General features: G+C 40.9%; 1 long non-coding RNA gene across 1 annotated transcript; it reads left to right on the top strand.

Annotated features, from left to right (window-relative positions):
* The first annotated feature begins 286 nt into the window (after window positions 1-286).
* On the top strand, window positions 287-10623 carry LOC134333093 (uncharacterized). Its single transcript, XR_010015337.1, has 3 exons — window positions 287-339; window positions 6464-6534; window positions 10321-10623. It is a non-coding gene; the product is annotated as an uncharacterized LOC134333093 (long non-coding RNA).
* The last annotated feature ends 11357 nt before the right edge of the window (window positions 10624-21980 follow it).

Genomic DNA, 21980 nt, shown 5'->3' with positions numbered 1-21980 from the left:
ATGGGTTGTTTGGAACTATACAGAGCTCCACAACCCGGAATCTGCACAGAAAATATGTCCCGCCCCCTTTCCAACGGTTCCCTATGGGAGTGTCGCCACTCTGTTCTCTCTACCGCTCTGATATGTACGTTCGGACGTCCTGCAGTTAGTTTAGTTAGACTCGCCTTGGTCCCGGCATGAAGTTCGGGTTCTGGAACTAGGCGGTATAAAGTGTTGTAACGCTCATTGAAGTCCTGACTAAACAGTTAAAGTGACTCTACCCTGTCGTGTGCCTTTATTCCCACACCTCCACCACCGCACAGCAAAAGACCTGTAGCATCCCCGCCGGACAGCGGCTAGGTGAGCCGACCCTCTACAGTAGCATCTGGCTAATGCTAGCGGTAAAGTGCTGCGATAGTGAAAGTAAAAACACGACAATATTTTTGTAAAGTAAAATATAAAAATAACTAAAAGACAATGAAATATCAAAATACATGTAATCACAATACACAGTGAGTGCACAGCAAGGGATTTTGGGAATCTTTGTAACTTGCTTAACATTACTAGACCTCTATATATATATATAATTTTTTTTTTTTGCACTGGGGCCCATGAGCTCCTAGTTACGGCACTGAACTCTGTTGTCTTGTGTTGTGTACTGATTATGAAAACTATATGTGGGGGCACACAAGCAGCCATAGCCCCTGGGCCCACAGGCAGGTTGAATCGCCTCTGGGTGCATCGTTACATCCTTACTTTTAAATGATAGCATTATTGCTGCATGTGCATAATATAAACGATTTAAAAATATAATGCGAGGTATCTTGAAACTCAGTCAATTGGTTCTGGGAGCGGCGTTGAGTTTCAAGGTATTTTTCCCCATAAGGATGTATGGGAAATCTGTTAATGTGTTCTATGGTCCCGCAGAACTGCATATATTTTAGGCTAATGTAAAATAATGGGGTTGTTTTTTAACTTATACCTTGAAAATAACACAAATATAATCTAAAAAACACTGAAATACAATTGAAAACAGTTAAATAAAACCTGCACTTTACCATTACTTCTTTATTGTTTTCTTATGCTTCTTAATTGTGGAGATGCTTGATCTTGGAATACCGTATTAAATAAATGACATTTGACCTACAGCCTTTTTTGTTAATGCTTTAAACAGTGTTATATAATATCTAAAAGCAAATAAGGGAGTAAACATATAATGACAGATTAAATAAGACTAAAAAACATCCAGAACTAATTCCACTGATTCAAATGGTGACATAAGAAAGAGGGTGTGTAATTGTAACCGTACAGACAGAACGTCTTCTGCGTGCACAGTGCATGAAAAGCTTCATTGTAAAGTATAAACTGCAAACCCGATAAAAAATGTCCTTTCTGCATTCCTAATTAGATCTCGAAGCATCCGTAACCACAGAACCCCAGTTACCCAGAGCTCCACGCATTAACATTTCCTTAAAACCAGAGTCTCATGAGACCGAAGTCATAACCAGCTCCATTCATCTCCATTTAACTTTATTCATCTGTGCCCAACCCCATTTGTCAATTGCACTTGGCGGTTTCACACACATTCCTCCTGTCATGCCTGGACTAATCACAGCGATAAACTGAAATTATGGCTGTGTGTGAGAATTAATATCCTACTTAAGTATGAAATACGAGAATATACCACATGAACACACAGTCTGACCCAAGGGAATAGAATCAACACCAAATGAACGGGAGGAGAAAGACATTTATAGACATTGTAGTTATAGACATGCTTATAGGAAAACAGCATTGAGTTGCTTAGTGAAATTTAGTACGACAGGATTAAAGTAAGTAAGTAGATTAGATAGATATATAGATAGATAGATGGATGGATGGATGGATGGATGGACGGGCGGGCGGACGGACGGACAGACAGACAGATAGAAATGTTTCTATCACAGCTATGACTGTTCTTTACAGTCTGTCTTGCCTTGAATATCGTAGTCCAATCAGCATCGAGTTGTGTTCCGTACAATACCGCCCCTTTTGGACATGGAGAGAGACCAAATCGCCCCTGATTGCTCTCATAGACTCATGTTAAGGCACTTTTTTTCAAACTGTAGGCACTGCAAAACATTCTGAATGAGTTCCAGGAGGGCTCGCACTTACATGCTTGCGTCACACGTAACCTGGTGTCGCGATCTCATCACCATGACTACCATTACCTCAGTTCGGAGCAACTCCATCAGGTCATTAAGGGAAATGCCATTCAGTCGTCGTAGTAATCAGGATAAATAAGCAACTAAAGAATTAGGGCCACCCAGACCAAATTTAAACATCAAGCATCTACAAAGGGGGGAAAATCATATAAGTTAAGTAAATGACAAGTACGTAATGTCATTTTTAAATTGTGATTGCACTTATTGTATCTCCCCAATTGTACTTCTTTATTCATTGCACATCAGTCCCGATACCAATCTTTATTCTGGATCTGCTGCACCTAAAATAAAATGCTATCTGATGAATTGTTAGTGTGAAGGCTTTACTTAATTTTATGATTAATGGTAAAGCTGGTCTCTCTCCATGTTCAAAGTTGTGTGTGAGGGCAAACTGACAGATGACTTAGGATGTTAATTATTTAAGCTTTAATTTACCCATTGAACGGGTCACCTTGGCCATCATCGCAACAATTGCCCCCCCTGAGAGATTTGGCAGGAGCCGCCACTGTAGATTAGTACACAAGTATTAAAGTACAAACTATTAAAGTACACAAATTTAGATAGATAGATAGATAGATAGATAGATAGATAGATAGATAGATAGATAGATAGATAGATAGATAGATAGATGTCCAGAAGCAGCGTTGACTTCTCTGGGCTCGGAGGTATCTAGGATGGACCATCACACAGTGGAAACGTGTATTGTGGTCAGATGAATCAGCATTCCAGGTCTTTTTTTGGAAAAAATGGACGCTGTGTGCTCTGAACCAAAGATGAAAAGGACCATCCAGACTGTTATCAGCAAGCCAGATCTGTCATGGTATGGGTCTGTGTCAGTGCCTTTGGGTCATTTACACTTCTGTGATGGCAGCATTAATGCAGGAAAGTACATTGAGATCTTAGAGCAACATATGCTGCCTTCAAAATGTCATGTTTTCCAGGGACGTCCATGCATTTTTCAACAAGACAATGCAAAACCACATGCTGCACACATTACAAAGGCATGGCTGCAAAAGAAATGGGTACGGGTACTGGACTAGCCTGCCTGCAGTCCTGACCTGTCCCCAATAGAGAATGTGTGAAGAATTTTGAAATGAAAAATATGACAACGATGACCCCATACTGTTGCACATCTTAAGACGTGTTTGCAGGAATAATGAGACAAAATAAAAGCTGAAACTGTATATAGAATTGTTTTGTTTAGCTTAAGACATACTGTAACCTTTGCTAGTTTCAGTACACAAACATAGTTAGGATGAGAAACCTTGCTTATTCAATATGGATGATCAATAACGCCCATCAATCTATTCGGCCAGGGATTGTCTGGCCGTGTCTACATAAAGAGACAGACATTATAACAATCAATAAACATGTTTTCATTCGCCAGAAGGGTCAGTGATTCCCTCAGTCGGCTGGCCATGTCCAAAATGTCACTGCAATTAGTAGACAGGTGGTATGGACTGGGAAGAAATGCCAAGCTCTCAATGCAGATAAAAAATAGCAGTGCATAACCTTTACCTACCCTGGAAAATAACCTATAAACACCATCACATCACTGTTTACACTACAGCCCCTTCTGGGTTCTGTCCTTTCAAAATTGGATTAGGTCCTTGCTCTTTTTATTAATATTTTTCCAGAAGCATTGTATTGCAGGTATTTTTGCGGAAGCCCGGTGTTATGAATATAAATTAAATTCTTTGCGCTGGAGTGAGAAGCAAATTAACACTGTGATGGACAAGACTGATGAAATGTACAAGAGAATAAGCAGAAAATAAAAGGGCTGGGTGTCTGTCATTAAAATAAACATTAAGAAACTAAACAGGTCTAGATGGTGGTTCACAAGTTGGAGTGTATGATAAAACCTGTGTATAGCGGTATAGAGGTTTTGACTTTGTGTAATTGTAATAGTACATATTGCTTTATAGTACTTTTTTTGCACATACTACATTTGTAACTTACGACGGAGTATTAGGGCCAAAGTCGTAGAAGTTAGTCGTACGATAAACTAAAGCCGTATGGCATCGAAATCCCCAATCTCCTGCACATCAGCACCAGTGTGTTATTAGTATCGGTGAAATGGCTTTGCAATAAACTGGGTTTACTTAGAAGAACGTGCGCCACCGGTGCGCTCGGTATCTGCGTCGTTGCCAGTACTTCCACTGAGCCTTATGGACTCGTACGATAAACTAAATAAATAACTAATAAATAATTGCATTGATAGGTTTAGTCGTTATGTCATGTGGATGGAAGTGTACAATACAAACAGCCACCCAGAAATAATGACGGGTTACTGGATAACCACAATAACACTCATTACTCGTTGCGTGCATGCTGATCCAGGTACTGAGACCCGTGCTTCTCTGAACTGACAAGCCTAGGACGGCTGACTTTATTCTCATAATATTTTGACTTTAATCTCGAAATCGAAACTTATATGACTTTATTCTCAAAATCAAAAATTTTTAATATTTTTACAGTGGCCCTAATACGCCGTCGTAGTAACTTGCTATATCACGGGATTCATTTTAAACGAGACTGGCTTAGCCTTTACAGACCTTTTATAATCTGCCTTTGCCATGCACATTTGTGGAGGCTGGTCTGAATGTCCTGGCTCATCAGTGTATAAATAGTTCAAAACTGCCCGACTGTAGCAGGAACACCTACAGAGTCTCTTCACTATTTCTGTGCCTTGTGTGGAACTTAACTGGCAGTGAAGTGACTTTTTTGTCATCAAATTATCAGAGCTTTATCATGTTCAACATAATACTGTACGAAAATCAAAGTAGCAGCTGTCGGGGTTGGTGGATGGGGCCAAAAATCTTCCGAGATCATTAATAATTGTTATCATATTGTAGCAAGCGGCTAGATTGCCGTCACAGAAAGGCCCTGCCTGATTACGTCTCCAGCTGTGGGAGCACTGTCTGTGACCCATGATGGAATTGAAATTGGTGGGGAGCATAATACTTTACTTGCTTGTTCTTTTGAGGCACAGCACAGACTACAGAGAGATGATCATACGTGTAGAGAAGCACACTTTTTTTGATTACATAATCCCCAAAGGGACAAAATGCACTCAATACGTAAATACATACATCAAACATTGTCTGCACACTACACCACAGAAGACTGCCTCGTATTGCGCCTCATATTTCATATGCTACTTGAATGAAAATCGTTAAATTACTAAAACACAAACCTCAAATTTTGAGTTTCACTACAAGTCACAAATTACACGGCTCATTTAACAGTCTGTGATGCAATTTTTACAGCCATGAATTAGGTAGAGCCTAGGCTGGCCAGCCGTCCGGCTTTAGGTCCGACAGTCCGGTTTTTCAGCTGCCAGTCCTCCGCCCATGCAATGCTAGGACAGACACTTAAAAATCCTCCTTTTGGAGTGAACTGGTTAAATTTTTGATCAATATTATCGGTCATTGGCTCAGGTACATGTCAAAACAAATGCTTTGTATTTCATTGGTTTAACAGTCTCATTTGACTGCTTATAGTGCTACCTATCGTGAGCAGGTGAAATTCAACCACCCAATCACAGACTAGCATTTAGAAGGTCCGCCCTTTAAATGCTAGTCTGTGATTGGGTGGTTGAATTTCGCCCGCTCGCTCTGTTCTGCATACACCTCTACTTGAGTCAATTAGTCAGCTCTCATGCTCAGGAACGCTGTGAAAATGCCAAATATATCAAAAGTAGACAACATTTGTTGAGTAAAACAGTAATTTGTTATAGAATTCTTGCTTAAATTGGTCAAAAACTCTGTTATATGGGTTATGGGTTCATTCTGTGTGTTGCAGTTTCATGTCCCCCTGTTCCTGGTATGGCGTCCTCCTTTTGGAGGTGCAGTGTCCTCCTTTTTGCGACTATGAATGTGGCCACCCTAGTAGAGCCCTAGACATAAGGTAGAGAAGTAACAAAAAATGATTTTAAAATTGTAATCCTTGTTAGCTGGAAACACTATCCTCCCCAGTGTATCTTGCATTTTTGTGTATAGTACTTTAAATTATCTTTTAGCAGTTCCTATGCAGCTTAAAATCTTCTAAACCATTACTGAAAGCTAGATGCTAATAAGGCTAGAATGTAAATGTAGGCTAATTCTAAAAAGAGTCTGAATGCTCTTTAAGGGTGTAGGTTTAAACATTAGATTTTGGATGGCACACATCTGCAGTGTTGTAAAACATTACTATTTTATATACTATCCCAACAATTCTCGAATTTGTTAAATTCATTAATTTATTTATTGTCTGTTTTACCACTCTTTTATCCTAATTAGGGTCACAGTGGGTTCAATTCACTGGGCAAAAACTAGGAAACACCCTGGACAGGTTGCCAGTCCATCACAAGGTGAATTTGGTAAATGTGTGTTTTTTATGTGTCTTTGGTTTATTATTATTGCTATTATTATTATTATTTAATAGAGCAGGGTAATTTAGGCAGCCAAATGATCCATGCACTCTGCCAGCCTGAGGCACATTTAATGTTACTGTCATATTTACAATTTTAATTGAATTTATGAAAAAAAGTACATAAACATCGAATTATACAGCAAATGAACCAGAGGAAACTCAAAAACTACTCTTTATGTGCTTCAGCTCTGTTGTGTAATACACCGATCAGCCATAACATTAAAACCTCCTTGTTTCTACACTCACTGTCCATTTTATCAGCTCCACTTACCTTATAGAAGCACTTTGTAGTTCTACACTTACTGACTGTAGTCCATCTGTGCTTCGATATGGTAAGAGACCCATGGATCCCAAGCACACTAACCAAAGCTTGGTAAAGGAATCAGGAATATCTATATTGGAATATCCTGAAGTGGCCTTCTCAGTCTTCAGATTTAAATCCCGTAGAAAATCATTGATGGGATTTAAAGAAAGCATCGACTCTCAATTAGCTGGAAGCTTTTGCACAAGAAGAATGGGCAAAGCTTCCACAACAGAAATGTCTAAAGCATGTTACCCCCTTGGAGGATATCAAGGTAATTCTTGCCATTTCATTTCAGTGGATGTTGAACTTAAACACATACACACTTTATTTCATTAGGTACTGATTAAAAGATCACCATGAGCAAATCTTAAATGTGGAAAAATTTTAAAACCAATGATGTGTACACCACTATCCTCTTGCAATATGACAAGCTGGGTGGCAAAAGCAGAAGGGTTCAACTGCCAGCAGTTCAAAAGAATGAGTTAAAACAGCAGACATAAAGGACAACAAATCTACAGACCAGTGGGAGAAAATGACTCTCTACTGACCGGGATGACCAACAACTCATTCAAACCTTACAGAACAACAGTAGGATGGCATCAAATTAATTACAAAAAAACAGCATCTGGGATAAATTGCACAATGGGGACAGTTTGAAACAGGCTCTGAAGGGCAAGGCTGAAGTCAGGCAAGCTATAAAAGAGCCATTTATCAGTTAGAAGCAAAGGAGGGCCAGACTGAAGTTTACAAAACACCATATAGGTTGGACCATTGAGGACTGGGTAAGGTCATCTTTTCTGATGATTCTTAGCCTTACACCTAGTCTTTAAATTGTTAGCTGGAATAATGGAGAGGCCTACAAGCCACAGTGTCTCACACCCTGTGATATCTGGTGGAGGATCAGTCTTCATCTACAGTTACAAGGCTGGAATTGAATATTACTGTATATGCGACTTTGTTATAGTGGGTATTCGGGTGGCCCACATCCCCACTGAGATACAGGGATCTGTGGTTTGAATCTTAGTGGTGTAAATGGCCCGTCACACGCCTGCGCAGACATAATTGGCAAATGTCTGGGGTTGCCAAAACAGTCTACATTTACATTTTCAGCATTTAGCAGATGCTTTTATCCAAAGCGACTTACACTGTGACTGTGACAGTATACTGTCTAAGCAAATGAGGGTTAAGGGCCTTGCTCAAGGGCCCAACAGTGGAAACCTGGCAGTGGTGGGGCTTGAACCGGCAACCTTCTGGTTACTGGACCAGTACCTTAACCACTAGGCTACAGCTGCCCTACTAGCAGTCTAGCAGTTGAGAAGTGGAGTTGACAGTGCACTCTCAGTCCTGGTCCTTAGCCAAATTAAAATAGGAGAGTTGTTTTAGGAAGGGCATTTGGCATAAAAAAGTCAACTTTGGTATGTGGACCAGATCAGCTGTGGTGACCCCTAAAATACTGGAACAAATGAAAGACTACTCTGATAATGTTCTTCAGCTATGAGGATTGTTTTTCCCCAGCAGGACCCAGTCAGGTCATTCAAGGTGTGAATGAAGGACTACCAAGTGAATCTCCAGACCTCAACTCTATTGAAAACCTCTAACAAAGTAATCAAGAGGTAGACGGATGGTTGGAAGCCATCAAACAAAGCTACTTGCACCAGGATAAATGTACCCAACAGCAATACAGCAATGTGACTGTCAAGGAATGATGGAGACCATATCAAGAAGCATAAAAACGGTGATTAATAACCCCAAACAGGCACTGCACATTACCTGGCTGATGCCATCTTTTTGGTAAAACATGTTGGTTGCAGCATAATGCTACATGGGTGCTTCTCAACGTCTGGGACTGGAAGACTTATTAAAACTGAGAGATGGATACAGGACAATCCTAGATGTAAACCTCCCCCAGAGTGCACATAACATTTAAGGCCAAGTCTCTGAAGTGGCCCAAGCCCTTAACTCCAATAAACATTAAGATGGCAGTTTAGAGATGCTTGCTATCCAGTCTGGCAGAGCTAGAAAAGATCTGCCGTGAAGAATGGAATAAACTGCCCAAATCCAGGTTTTTTTAATTTTGCAGAGATGTATCCAAGGAGACATCCAGCTAAAGTCTGTTTACATAGCATGAACTCACACTGAATAAAAAAGTGTGAGGCAAGCATTAAATGAGTTATTATACATAATTTAAGTTGCCTGACAAGGTGGCTGTAATGTTTAGATCATGTGACAACTATGGCTTAATTAAGCCTGCAATTCCTCAGGCTGCAACCTTTCAAACACAGACAAATCACACATACAGTGGAACATTTTAAACAGCTGATTTTAGGTAGCACAGAGGTGCAGTTGGTAATGTGGGTGCCACACAGCAATATGGGTCCTGAGGACCTGGGTTTAAATCTCTGTGAGTAGTTCACCATGTCTGTGTGGGTTTCCTTTGAGTACAGGTATCCTCCACTTTTCAAAAGTACATTTTATGGCACTTTGCTTGTACATGTAAATCCTGCTTTACTATACTAATTACATTATAGAAGCACTTTGTAGTTCTACAATTACTGACTGTAGTCCATCTGTTTCTCTACATACTTTTTAATCTGCTTTCACCCTGTTCTTCAGTGGTCAGGACCACCACAGAGCAGGTATTATTTAGGTGGTGGATAATTCCTAGCACTGCAGTAACAATGACGTGGTGGTGGTGTGTTAGTGTGTGTTGTGCTGGTATGAGTGGATAAGACACAGCAGCGCTGATGGAGTTTTAAAAAATGCCATGTTCACTCACTGTCCACTCTATTAGACACTCCTACCTAGTTGGTCCACCTTGTAGATGTAAAGACAGGGACAATCGCTCATCTATTGCTGCTGTTTGAGTTGGTCATCTTCTAGACCTTCATCAGTGGTCACAGAACGCTGCCCACGGGGCGCTGTTGGCTGAATATTTTTGGTTGGTGGACTATTCTCAGTCCAGCAGTGACAGTGAGGTGTTTAAAAACTCCATCAACGCTGCTGTGTCTTATCCACTCATACCAGCAGAACACATGTCAGTGTCACATTAACTTTAAGGATAAAATGTTCACTTGCTGCCTATATATATCCCACCCACTAACAGGTCGTGATGAAGAGATAATCAGTGTTATTCACTTCACCTGTCAGTGTTCATAATGTTATACCTGGTCGGTGTATATTTGAAGCAGTATTTGTTTCTTCCTAATAAGTTTGACAACTATATGTAAATACAACAAAGGGGCACTTTGATGTCCATGGTACAAGCTCCACTTACTTTCTATTGTCAGCAAACACCTTGCACTCTTTTGCTCTAAAATGCCAACCCTAAATGAAAAGAAATAACTCCTGGCTACATTGTTTCATCTTGTCACATCCATTATGAATAAGCATGTCTATCATCTTTGTGTTTGTTTTTGGCAGTGACTGCAGATCACCATGTGAGGACATCTTACATTTCCTTCTGTTTACCTCCTGTCCCCCAATCTGGCACACTTTCTTTTGCTGATTTGTGCACAAAAAGTAGGAGAATAAGAGCTCTGTGTGAAAGTTTATGTAACGTTCTGTGTAAATGTGCTCATGTGGAGAATGAGACGGCAGGAGGTTTCCCTTGTGCTGACAAAACAAATACACTGTTCAATAAATCACAGAAGTGGCTATCCTTAGACGCTCATCAGCAGCACTGCCACACATATGGAGACCTAAACAATAAAAACAATGGATATATAGAACCCTGAGCACAAGCTTTAAACTGAGATATCCATTTCCTTTCCAGAAACACACCCACATACACCGATCAGCCATAACATTAAAAGCACCTCCTAGTTTCTACACTCACTGTCCATTTTATTAGCTCCACTTACCATGTAGAAGCTACAATTACTGACTGCAGTCCATCTGTTTTTCTATATACTTTTTTGGCCTGCTTTCACCCTGTTCTTCAATGGTCAGGACCCCCACAGGACCACTACAGAGTAGGTATTATTTAGGTGGTGGATCATTCTCAGCACTGCAGTGACACTGACATGGTGGTGGTGTGTTAGTGTGTGTTGTGCTGGTATGAGTGGATAAAACACCTCACTGTCACTGCTGGACTGAGAATAGTCCACCAACCAAAAATATCCAGCCAACAGCGCCCCATGGGTAGCGTCCTGTTACCACTGATGAAGGTCTAGAAGATGACCAACTCAAACAGCAGCAGTAGATGAGCGATCGTCTCTGACTTTACATCTACAAGGTGGACCAACTAGGTAGGAGTGTCTAATAGAGTGGACAGTGAGTGGACACGGTATTTAAAAACTCCAGCAGCATTGCTGTGTCTGATCCACTCATACCAGCACAACACACACTAACACACCACCACCATGTCAGTGTCACTGCAGTGCTAAGAATGATCCACTACCTAAATAATACCTGTCCTGTAGTGGTCCTGTGGGGGTCCTGACCATTGAAGAACAGGGTGAAAGCAGGCTAAAAATGTATGTAGAGAAACAAATGGAATACAGTCAGTAAGTGGAGCTGATAAAATGGACAGTGTTTGTAGAAACCAGGAGGTGGTTTTAATGTTATGGCTGATCGGTCTATATACACACATCTACAGATTTCACTCATGTCTTTATGGTCCATCCATAATGGGTAGTTGTTTTTACTGGTACAACTGAGAACTCTGTCCACCCTGCTCATATCATTCACACCTAAGATTGATTTTACCATGTGTCTCCGAGAGAAGCAAGACGAATGAAAGCTGACTGATAAAAGATTTAGTATTCTCAACACTAGACTCATAAATTACATGGGCTAGGACAGCCAGCATGGTGCATGTATAATATTTAGATGTGATAAAAAACATTTCCAACTTGGAACATTGTTTTACATACAATAAAAACAATAATCTGTTGGGCTGCTCAGGTGGCGCAGCGGCAAAAACACACTCTAGCACACTGGAGCTGGAATCTCGAATACATCGTATTGAATCTCAGCTCTGCCATCGATTGAACAACGATTGGCCTGTTGTTCATATAGGGGTGGGGTAGTAGTAAGCTGGATAGGGTCTCCTACGACCTCTGCTGGCTGATTGATGGCGCCTGCACAGGGGTGGGGACGGAGTGCGTTGATCAGGGTGTGTCTCTTTGTGCACAAGGCTGATCCGCATATGAACTCGCCCCATGCAGGTGAAAAGATGCAGTCGGTACTGCACACGTGTCGGAGGGGCGTGGGTTAGCTTCATTCTCCTCAATCAGAGTGGGGATCGCCATTAGCGGAGAGGAAGCGTGATGCAATCTGGCAATTGGACCCACTGAAAAGTCAGGAGAAAAAGGGGAGAAAATGCATAAAACAAAAATATAAACAAATTTAAAAAAGAAGAACCGGTACGTCCCTTGTGTTATGAGGCCGTGTCTGTGGTAAAGGAGTACAATATAAATGTAGATGTACATTATAAATATACAGTATAAATTTGGCATTTTGACACCAAACACAGAATTTAGCCTCCAAGAAAAACAACAAATTGTCCAACACTTAAAAGGCAGACTGCTGCCCAGGTGGCGCAGCGAGATATTCCGATAACTCCTTGGTTCGACTGGGTGCCATCTGGCAGGCATAATATCCAGTGCCTGCAGCAGATACTAATTGGCCACTGTATCTGCAGGGTGGGGGCCGGACTATGTGTGGGTGGGTGGGTGGGTCTTCACACGCTGTGTAAGGACCCTGATTGGCTGAAGAGACGCCTGTGCAGAAAGCAGGGGCGAGAAGAGGAGGGCTGTGCACGTGTCAAAAGGGGCGTGTACAGCGACGTGCTCTCCTCGGATGCAGTCTGGTATCTCTCAGCAGCGGAAGACAAAAATTGAGTGCGCTAAATCGAGAGGAAAATGGGGAGAAAATGCATTAAAATAAAGGGAAAATGGCAGACTGCAATCACAGCAGGATTCGTTACGATCGACCCTTTGAGGGCCACCATAATGCAGATGTGGCGCTCTGTGAAAATGAGCTTGACACCCCTGGTCTACAGAAACCTGTAAAGTGAAATCCCTTTCACTGCCTACTAAAATTCAAAGAACAGTAGAAGGAGTTTTGTACATTTTAGTCATGTGTTTTGTAATGAACAGATACCCTATCATTTTACCATTAGATTAAAGCCACACACGCTCTATGAAACATGAATAAAAACTTGAACACATCTTTCATGCTGCATTTGCTTTTTTATGTTTCTACTTGTTAGTGAAGCATAACCTTCATCAAAATGTATTCAAATCACACACTCACACACTCACACTTTCTACACAGCGAACAAGGTTGTCTGGCATACAAAGAAAACATAATAGTAATACATTATGGTAATTTTGCCTAAACCAAGAAGTTTTGCCCATTCAATGTATCTAAAAAAAAGACTCTTGGCTGACAGCCATGCTATACACCCACTAACTCTCCTGAATGTTAATTAATTAAGCTTTTCTTTGTTCCCAATACTTTTAATGCTTTGTTGTCCATTTATTCTAATTAATTTCTCTAAATTAGTAACAGTGGTGTCAACCCTGGTTATTGCATTTTAACAGAAGACTAAATGAAGACAAATGCACATAGACTAAAGCACTTTCACTCCTGCTTTCTCTCTCCCTCTTTTTATATGTGAAATTCTATTAAATTCTTAATCAGCAAATAGTTACCAAAAGAGAAGTAAAAGGGCTGTTTTCAGTTCATAAGTCATTTAGCAAAGCCTATTGAAATAGGAAAAATGCTTTTTTTTCTATGCAGTTCAGTCACAAACGTCAAGTATTTTAATACTATTACTAATTAGAAAGATAACAAATGGAAGCCAAATATACAAAAAGAATTAAAAGACATAAAAACTTAATGACATGTGGGATAATACAGTGTATCACAAAAGTGAGTACACCCCTCACATTTCTGCAGATATTTAAGTATATCTTTTCATGGGACAACACTGACAAAATGACACTTTGACACAATGAAAAGTAGTCTGTGTGCAGCTTATATAACAGTGTAAATTTATTCTTCCCTCAAAATAACTCAATATACAGCCATTAATGTCTAAACCACCAGCAACAAAAGTGAGTACACCCCTTAGTGAAAGTTCCTGAAGTGTCAATATTTTGTGTGGCCACCATTATTTCCCAGAACTGCCTTAACTCTCCTGGGCATGGAGTTTACCAGAGCTTCACAGGTTGCCACTGGAATGCTTTTCCACTCCTCCATGACGACATCACGGAGCTGGCGGATATTCGAGACTTTGCGCTCCTCCACCTTCCGCTTGAGGATGCCCCAAAGATGTTCTATTGGGTTTAGGTCTGGAGACATGCTTGGCCAGTCCATCACCTTTACCCTCAGCCTCTTCAATAAAGCAGTGGTCGACTTAGAGGTGTGTTTGGGGTCATTATCATGCTGGAACCTGCGACCCAGTTTCCGGAGGGAGGGGATCATGCTCTGCTTCAGTATTTCACAGTACATATTGGAGTTCATGTGTCCCTCAATGAAATGTCACTCCCCAACACCTGCTGCACTCATGCAGCCCCAGACCATGGCATTCCCACCACCATGCTTGACTGTAGGCATGACACACTTATCTTTGTACTCCTCACCTGATTGCTGCCACACATGCTTGAGACCATCTGAACCAAACAAATTAATCTTGGTCTCATCAGACCATAGGACATGGTTCCAGTAATCCATGTCCTTTGTTGACATGTCTTCAGCAAACTGTTTGCGGGCTTTCTTGTGTAGAGACTTCAGAAGAGGCTTCCTTCTGGGGTGACAGCCATGCAGACCAATTTGATGTAGTGTGCGGCGTATGGTCTGAGCACTGACAGGCTGACCCCCCACCTTTTCAATCTCTGCAGCAATGCTGACAGCACTCCTGCGCCTATCTTTCAAAGACAGCAGTTGGATGTGACGCTGAGCACGTGCACTCAGCTTCTTTGGACGACCAACGCGAGGTCTGTTCTGAGTGGACCCTGCTCTTTTAAAACGCTGGATGATCTTGGCCACTGTGCTGCAGCTCAGTTTCAGGGTGTTGGCAATCTTCTTGTAGCCTTGGCCATCTTCATGTAGCGCAACAATTCGTCTTTTAAGATCCTCAGAGAGTTCTTTGCCATGAGGTGCCATGTTGGAACTTTCAGTGACCAGTATGAGAGAGTGTGAGAGCTGTACTACTAAATTGAACACACCTGCTCCCTATGCACACCTGAGACCTAGTAACACTAACAAATCACATGACATTTTGGAGGGAAAATGACAAGCAGTGCTCAATTTGGACATTTAGGGGTGTAGTCTCTTAGGGGTGTACTCACTTTTGTTGCCGGTGGTTGAGACATTAATGGCTGTATATTGAGTTATTTTGAGGGAAGAATAAATTTACACTGTTATATAAGCTGCACACAGACTACTTTTCATTGTGTCAAAGTGTCATTTTGTCAGTGTTGTCCCATGAAAAGATATACTTAAATATCTGCAGAAATGTGAGGGGTGTACTCACTTTTGTGATACACTGTAACAGTGTGTGGCTGCCTGTACCCTAATGTACAACACTATGTGGACTTGTGACCATGAGACGGTTGGAAATCCCATTGCAAACCATGGGACTTAATATAAAATAGAAGTACGTATAACAGTCTCCACTGTAAAGCTTTTCCACAAGATCAAAGTTAAACCCATATAATGTATTTTATATAGTAAATATATCATATTTAGTAATGGTATGGCTAAAACACCTGAATTTAATAATTAGGAGGGATGTCCACATACTTACTGCATAGTACACCAACCAGGCATAACATTATGAGCACTGACAGGTTAATAACACTGATTATCTCTTCATCCTGGTGGGATATATTAGGCAGCAGGTGAACATTTTATCCTCAAAGAAGCAGGAAAAATGTGCAGTTTGACAAAAGCCAAATTGTGATGGCTAGACGACTGGGTCAGAGCATCTCCAAAACTGCAGCCCTTGTGAGGTGTATCCTCTTTCAGCAGGATAATGCGCAGGAAAATTTCCCAGATCTCAATCCAATCGAGCATCTGTGGGATGTGCTGGACAAACAAGTCCAATCCATGGAGGCCCCACCTCACAACTTACAGGAGTTAACATCTGCTGCCATATAGCACAGCACACAGGTCTAGTGGAGTCCATGCCTCGACGGGTCAGGGCTGGTTTGGCAGCAAAAGGGGGACTAACACAATATTAGGTAGGTGGTCATAATGTTATGCATTATCGGTGTATTTAAAATACATATAAACTTTGCAATCACTAAGTATTCTGTATAGAAACATAATAACAGCAATGTCACAGTCCCATCTACCATGGAGATCAGCACAGGGCTCGGATCACAGAAGCCAGAAAGGGGCATGGAGGCCCAGAAGACTGGAATTTTAACTCTTTAAACAGACTATTTTTTTGTACCTCATCAGCAATAATGCACTGCAGCTGGGAAAGCCCTTTAAATATGGTTCTTGTTGGGATTTTCCTTGCTGGCTCATTTGCTTTGACCAATGTCTCTTTAGGACGAGCACTCTGGGGCAGCATAGGCTTATGTCTCAGTGGGGCAAACCTCCTTTTTTGGGCAAGTGTGTGGGGTGTGATATCTTCTACTCCATTAATGCAGTAGTCTATCTGTTCTGTCATTCTTTATTGGACATCTTTTGTTTGTCTTTTGTCTCACGGGTAAAGGGCTATACCTGCTGTCTTAATGGCAAGGCACGAACCGCCCCGTTACAGGTATAGCATACTAAATTAAGGAAATGTGTACTTAAGCCTGCTTACACAACCTCTGATGACCACAGATGTAGCACCACAGTTAATGTGGCTCTGCATATCTAATGTTTATGTTAAAATACTAAATGTTTAAATAGGTGAAATTTTAATTTGACCGTTATTGTTTATGTTAAAACTAACTGCAAACATAAGTCACATAGAGAGCAGGTTATAATTAACTTGTGTAGTGATTATAACTTTCTACTGTTTGAGTGATGTTTGCCACCATATCTTTAGTGGTTACTAAATAATTAACAGTTGGGACAGTATGGAAAATGCAGATAAAATAAAAATACCTTACAAAAGTTCCTTACATTTACTTTGACTTTTATTTGATTGCAGACAGGATGAACCTGAGATATTTCATGTTTTGTCTGCTCAACTTCAGTTCATTTACTAATAAACATCCATTCCTGCATTTCAGGCCTGCAACACATTCCAAAAAAAAGTTGGGACAGATGCAATTTAGGGCTAGTATTGAGGTGAAAAAACTAAATTGATATGATTCCAAACAGGTGATGTCAACAGATTATTGTAATCATGGTTTGGTACAAAAGCAGCATCAAGGAAAGGCTGAGTCTGTGATGAGCAAAGATGAACAGAGGATTTCCAGTTTGTCAACAAATGTGTGAGAAAATGACTGAAATGTTTAAAAACAATGTACCTCAAAGAAAGATTGGAAGGGATTTGCATATTTCTCCCTCTACAGTGCATAATATCATTAAACCATTCAAGGAATCGGGAGGAATTTCAGTGTGTAAAGGCCAAGGGCGCAAGCTTACGCTGAACGCCCGTGATCTTCCATACCTCAGACGGCACTGCATCAAGAACCGCCACTCAGCAATAGCTGATATAACCACATGGGTGAGGGATTACTTTGGCAAACCTTTGTCAAGCACTACAATACAGAGTTACATGCACAAATGCCACTTAAAACTTTACTGTGCAAAAAAGATGCCTTATGTTAACCATGTCCAGAAGCGGCGATGACTTCTCGGGGCTCAGAGGCATCTAGGATGGACCATCACACAGTGGAAATGTGTATTGTGGTTGGATGAATCAGCATTCCAGGTCTTTTTTGGAAAAAATGGACGCTGTGTGCTCCGGACCAAAGACGAAAAGCTTAAACACTAAATCACTTGGTATCCTCGGTGCCAAAATGTCTTTTAAGTGTGGTGAAAAGGAATGGCAACATTATAAAGTGGTAAATGCTTTACTGTCCCAACTTTTTTTGAAAAGTGTTGCAGGCCTGAAATGCAAGAATGGATGTTTATTAATAAGTGAAATGAAGTTGATCAGACAAAACATGAAATATCTCAGGTTCATCCTGTCTGCAATCAAATAAAAGTCAAAGTAAATGTAAGAAACTGTGTTTTTTATTATTTGCATTTTCCATACTGTCCCAAATTTGACAGATCATCACCATATTTATCTCATGTAGCCATTCCCATCACAAACAACTTCTTACTAGGGCTAGCCTTTGTAGTGGAGTAGAATAGGAAGCTCTTCTAGAAAGGTTCCTCACATTCCATATTCCCTTTAAACTAAAGGACTTGAGAGGCTTTCAGCTTGTCAGTGTCAGATCAGCTGCACTTTCAAAGCATCTGTGCAGAGCTGCCAAAGATACTGAAATAAGAGGAGGGTAGGAGAATGGAATGACAGAAAAGGAGAAAATTATAGTACTCCATCATGTCCTTTTAGTCATATCCAGAGACCAAGCTGTCAATCATGTGGCAAAATAGCACAACTAACACTCTCACTTGAAATCCTGATTGTGTGTCAGGCACAATTCCAGTCATGTCTTACTGTCAGTTCTCTGACACTATTTTTTTTCAAGAAAACAAAACTTCTGCTTTCATAATTTAGTAGCAAAATTCCAATTCCAACATTTAGTTACAATCAATTAAAAAATGAATGTGCCATTCTATGCCAACCACATTAACACACCTGTCTAAACACATTGTTACCAGCTGGATTAACTACATCGACCAGGCATAACATTATAACCACTGACAGGTGAAGTGAATAACACTGATTATCTCTTCATCACGGCACCTGTTAGTGGGTGGGATATATTAGGCAGCAAGTGAACATTTTATCCTCAAAGTTGATGTGTTAGAAGCAGGAAAAATGGGCAAGGGCCAAATTGTGATTGTGAGACGACTGGTCAGAGCATCTCCAAAACTGCAGCTCTTGTGAGGTGTTCCCGGTCTGCAGTGGTCAGTATCTATCAAAAGTGGTCCAAGGAAGGAACAGTGGTAAACCGGCGACAGGGTCATGGGCAGCCAAGGCTCATTGATGCACGTGGGGAGCTAAGGCTGGCCCATGTGGTCCGATACAACAGACGAGCTACTGTAGCTCAAATTGCTGAAGAAGTTAATGCTGGTTCTGATAGAAAGGTGTCAGAATACACAGTGCATCACAATTTGTTGTGTATGGGGCTGCATAGCCGCAGACCAGTCAGGATGCCCATGCTGACCCCAGTCCATTGCCAAAAGCGCCAACAATGGGCACATGAGCATCAGAACTAGACCACAGAGCAATGTAAGAAGGTGGCCTGGTCTGATGAATTATGTCTTCTTTTACATCACATGGATGGCCGGGGGCGTGTGCGTCGCTTACCTGGGAAACACATGGCACCAGGATGCACTATGGGAAGAAGGCAAGTCGGCAAAGGCAGTGTGATGCTTTGGGCAATGTTCTGCTGGGAAACATTGGGTCCTGCCAACCCAGTTAAATGTACTTTGACACGTACCACCTACATAAGCATTGTTGCAGACCATGTACACCCTTTCATGGAAGCGGTATTCCCTGATGGCTGTGGCCTCTTTCAGCAGGATAATGTGCCCTGCCACAAAGCAAAAATGGTTCAGGAATGGTTTGAGGAGCACAACAATGAGTTTGAGGTGTTGACTTGGCCTCCAAATTTCCCAGATCTCAATCCAATCGAGCATCTGTGGGATGTGCTGGACAAACAAGTCCGATCCATGGAGGCCCCACCTCACAAATTACAGGAGTTAAAGGATCTACTGCTAACATCTTGGTGCCAGATACCATAGCACACCTTCAGGGATCTAGTGGAGTCCATGCCTTGATGGGTCAGGGCTGTTTTGGCAGCAAAAGTGGGGCTAACACAATAATGGTCATAATGTTAGGCCTAATCGATGTATGTAACCATAAATATAAGGCTAACCAATTACTTCTGAATATCTTTTGTTATCTTTATCTGAACACAATTTACCTTTTGTTATTTTACAAAAAACAATGTACAGTACTGCTGATATGGTCAACACATTACACTTAAGTGTTCTACATATACAGTAAACAACATCTGGTAGAGGAGAATCATGAGAGGATTTCATATGATGTTTTAAAGGGCTGGAAATATTACTGACAAGCAAAAATGATGTACACTAGAGCCATTAAGTAAACTTATCACAGTTGAAAAAAGGCTGTTCTTAAAACAGCTTGTCTTTTTAGATCTATGGCGCCTCCCAGAAAGAAGTACTTGGAAAAGATGGATGAAAGGAATCAAGATTTATTCTCTTTGCTTGCTTAAGGGTGCACTAGAAGCAAACAATCAGCTGAAGGAGGCGATGCTCTGATTATCATTGAAGCTTTACTTAAAATATCTTCCAGTTAATTACAAGTCTGAGTATCAAAATCTCCATACCAAACCACAAGTGATGTAAAAACACATAAGAAATAAATTACATTGTCAATTCGTGACAAATTAATATTCTGCTTCAAGAAATCGCTAACCTAACTTTTCAGAAATATAATTTTTAAATAATCATTTAAACAGTTATTGACTGTCCCAAAATCTGCACTGAGGTTTTTACGTTAGATTTCTTCCTGTGGTCTACATTTACATTTACTGCATTTAGCAGATGCCTTTATCCAAAGTGACTTACAGTACTGTGACAGTAAACAGTCTGAGGGTTAAGGGCCTTGCTTAAGGGCCCAACAGCAGCAACCTGGCAGTGGTTGGGTTAGGTCCAGGACCTTAACCACTAGGCTACAACTGCCCTCATCTCACCTGATCTCATCTGTTTAAGATGTATTAAGCTAGAAGTCATTGCTGCTACACCATGTTACTGTTCTATTTATTTCCTGTTCGTGATGAGGTCTGTGATGGTGGTATTGTCTTCACATTTCACTAATTCACTATTTAACCAATTATTGTGCGCTACCAGATCATTGGTGTAAAGAAAAAAAGAACTTAGGGACAGTACACAGTCCTGAGGCACAGGATGCAGCTCAGCATTGTGTACGGAGAGACACACCCTAAGAGCACTCTTTTCTCATCTCTGTGCAGGCGCCATCAATCAGCCAGCAGAGGTCGTAATTGCACCAGTTATGTTAGAGAGAGACCCCATCCGGCTTAGTCCCAGCCATTTCTGAACAACGTTGTTCATGTGGCCACTCAGCCTTAGCCAGCAGGCAGAGCTAGGATTCGATACGATGTATTCGAGATCCCAGCTCTGGTTCCAGCATGTGTTTTTACCGCTGCGCCACATGAGCGGCCCACATAAGGCTGGGTTACTGGGTTAATGTTTAAGTCCATTAACTTTTGAAAGAGTTTGGTAACATTCACTGTATTAAAGGCTGAACTAAAGTAACTAAAATAAATACATAACTTCCTTATGGGTCTAAAATCATTCAGTAAGGAAATTATAGCAACTTTAAGCACAGGGACGATGATTAATTCTTCTGTGGCACCACACACACCGGCTCAGAAAGATATTAAATATATCTATAAACACTAAAGCAAGTCAAAAGGGCACAGTGTCTTAAAACAGCAGGGCAAAGCTCATTCAGTCCAGGTTCTTTCTAGGATTCCGTGTATGAAAAACAAACCTAACTTCATCCTCAGTGATGACAAATGGCGATGAAGGTGGCACATAACTAGATGCAGTCAAAGGTGGACTCTTTATAAATTGTGCATAAAACAGATTTAATTTGTTCGGTAAGTCATCATCATCTGATGTAAAAGGATACAGTGGTTTTAATTATTCATCAGTGATCAGCCTCAGATTTTCCCAAACTGATATAGCATCATTAATTTTCACCTTCTGCTCAAATTGCTTTGCACAGTTTGCCTTTGCTTTCCTTACTGCAGAGTGCAATTCATATTTTGCTGCCTTATCCTGGTCTATGTTACTATTTACATATGGAGAATTCTTTTTTGAATAAAGTATTCCTAGCTCTTTTAAAAAAAGCATGGTTTTGCATTACCATATGGATTCACCCACTCAATATAATGACTACTTTCTTAGATTTGATGGTTTAGAGCAGGGGTTTTCAACCTTTTTGGACA

This window comes from Trichomycterus rosablanca, chromosome 19 (genome assembly GCF_030014385.1).
Source record: "Trichomycterus rosablanca isolate fTriRos1 chromosome 19, fTriRos1.hap1, whole genome shotgun sequence".
NCBI lineage: Eukaryota > Metazoa > Chordata > Actinopteri > Siluriformes > Trichomycteridae > Trichomycterus > Trichomycterus rosablanca.
Note: the sequence above shows the minus strand (reverse complement) of the source record. Positions and strands in the feature narration are given on the sequence as shown.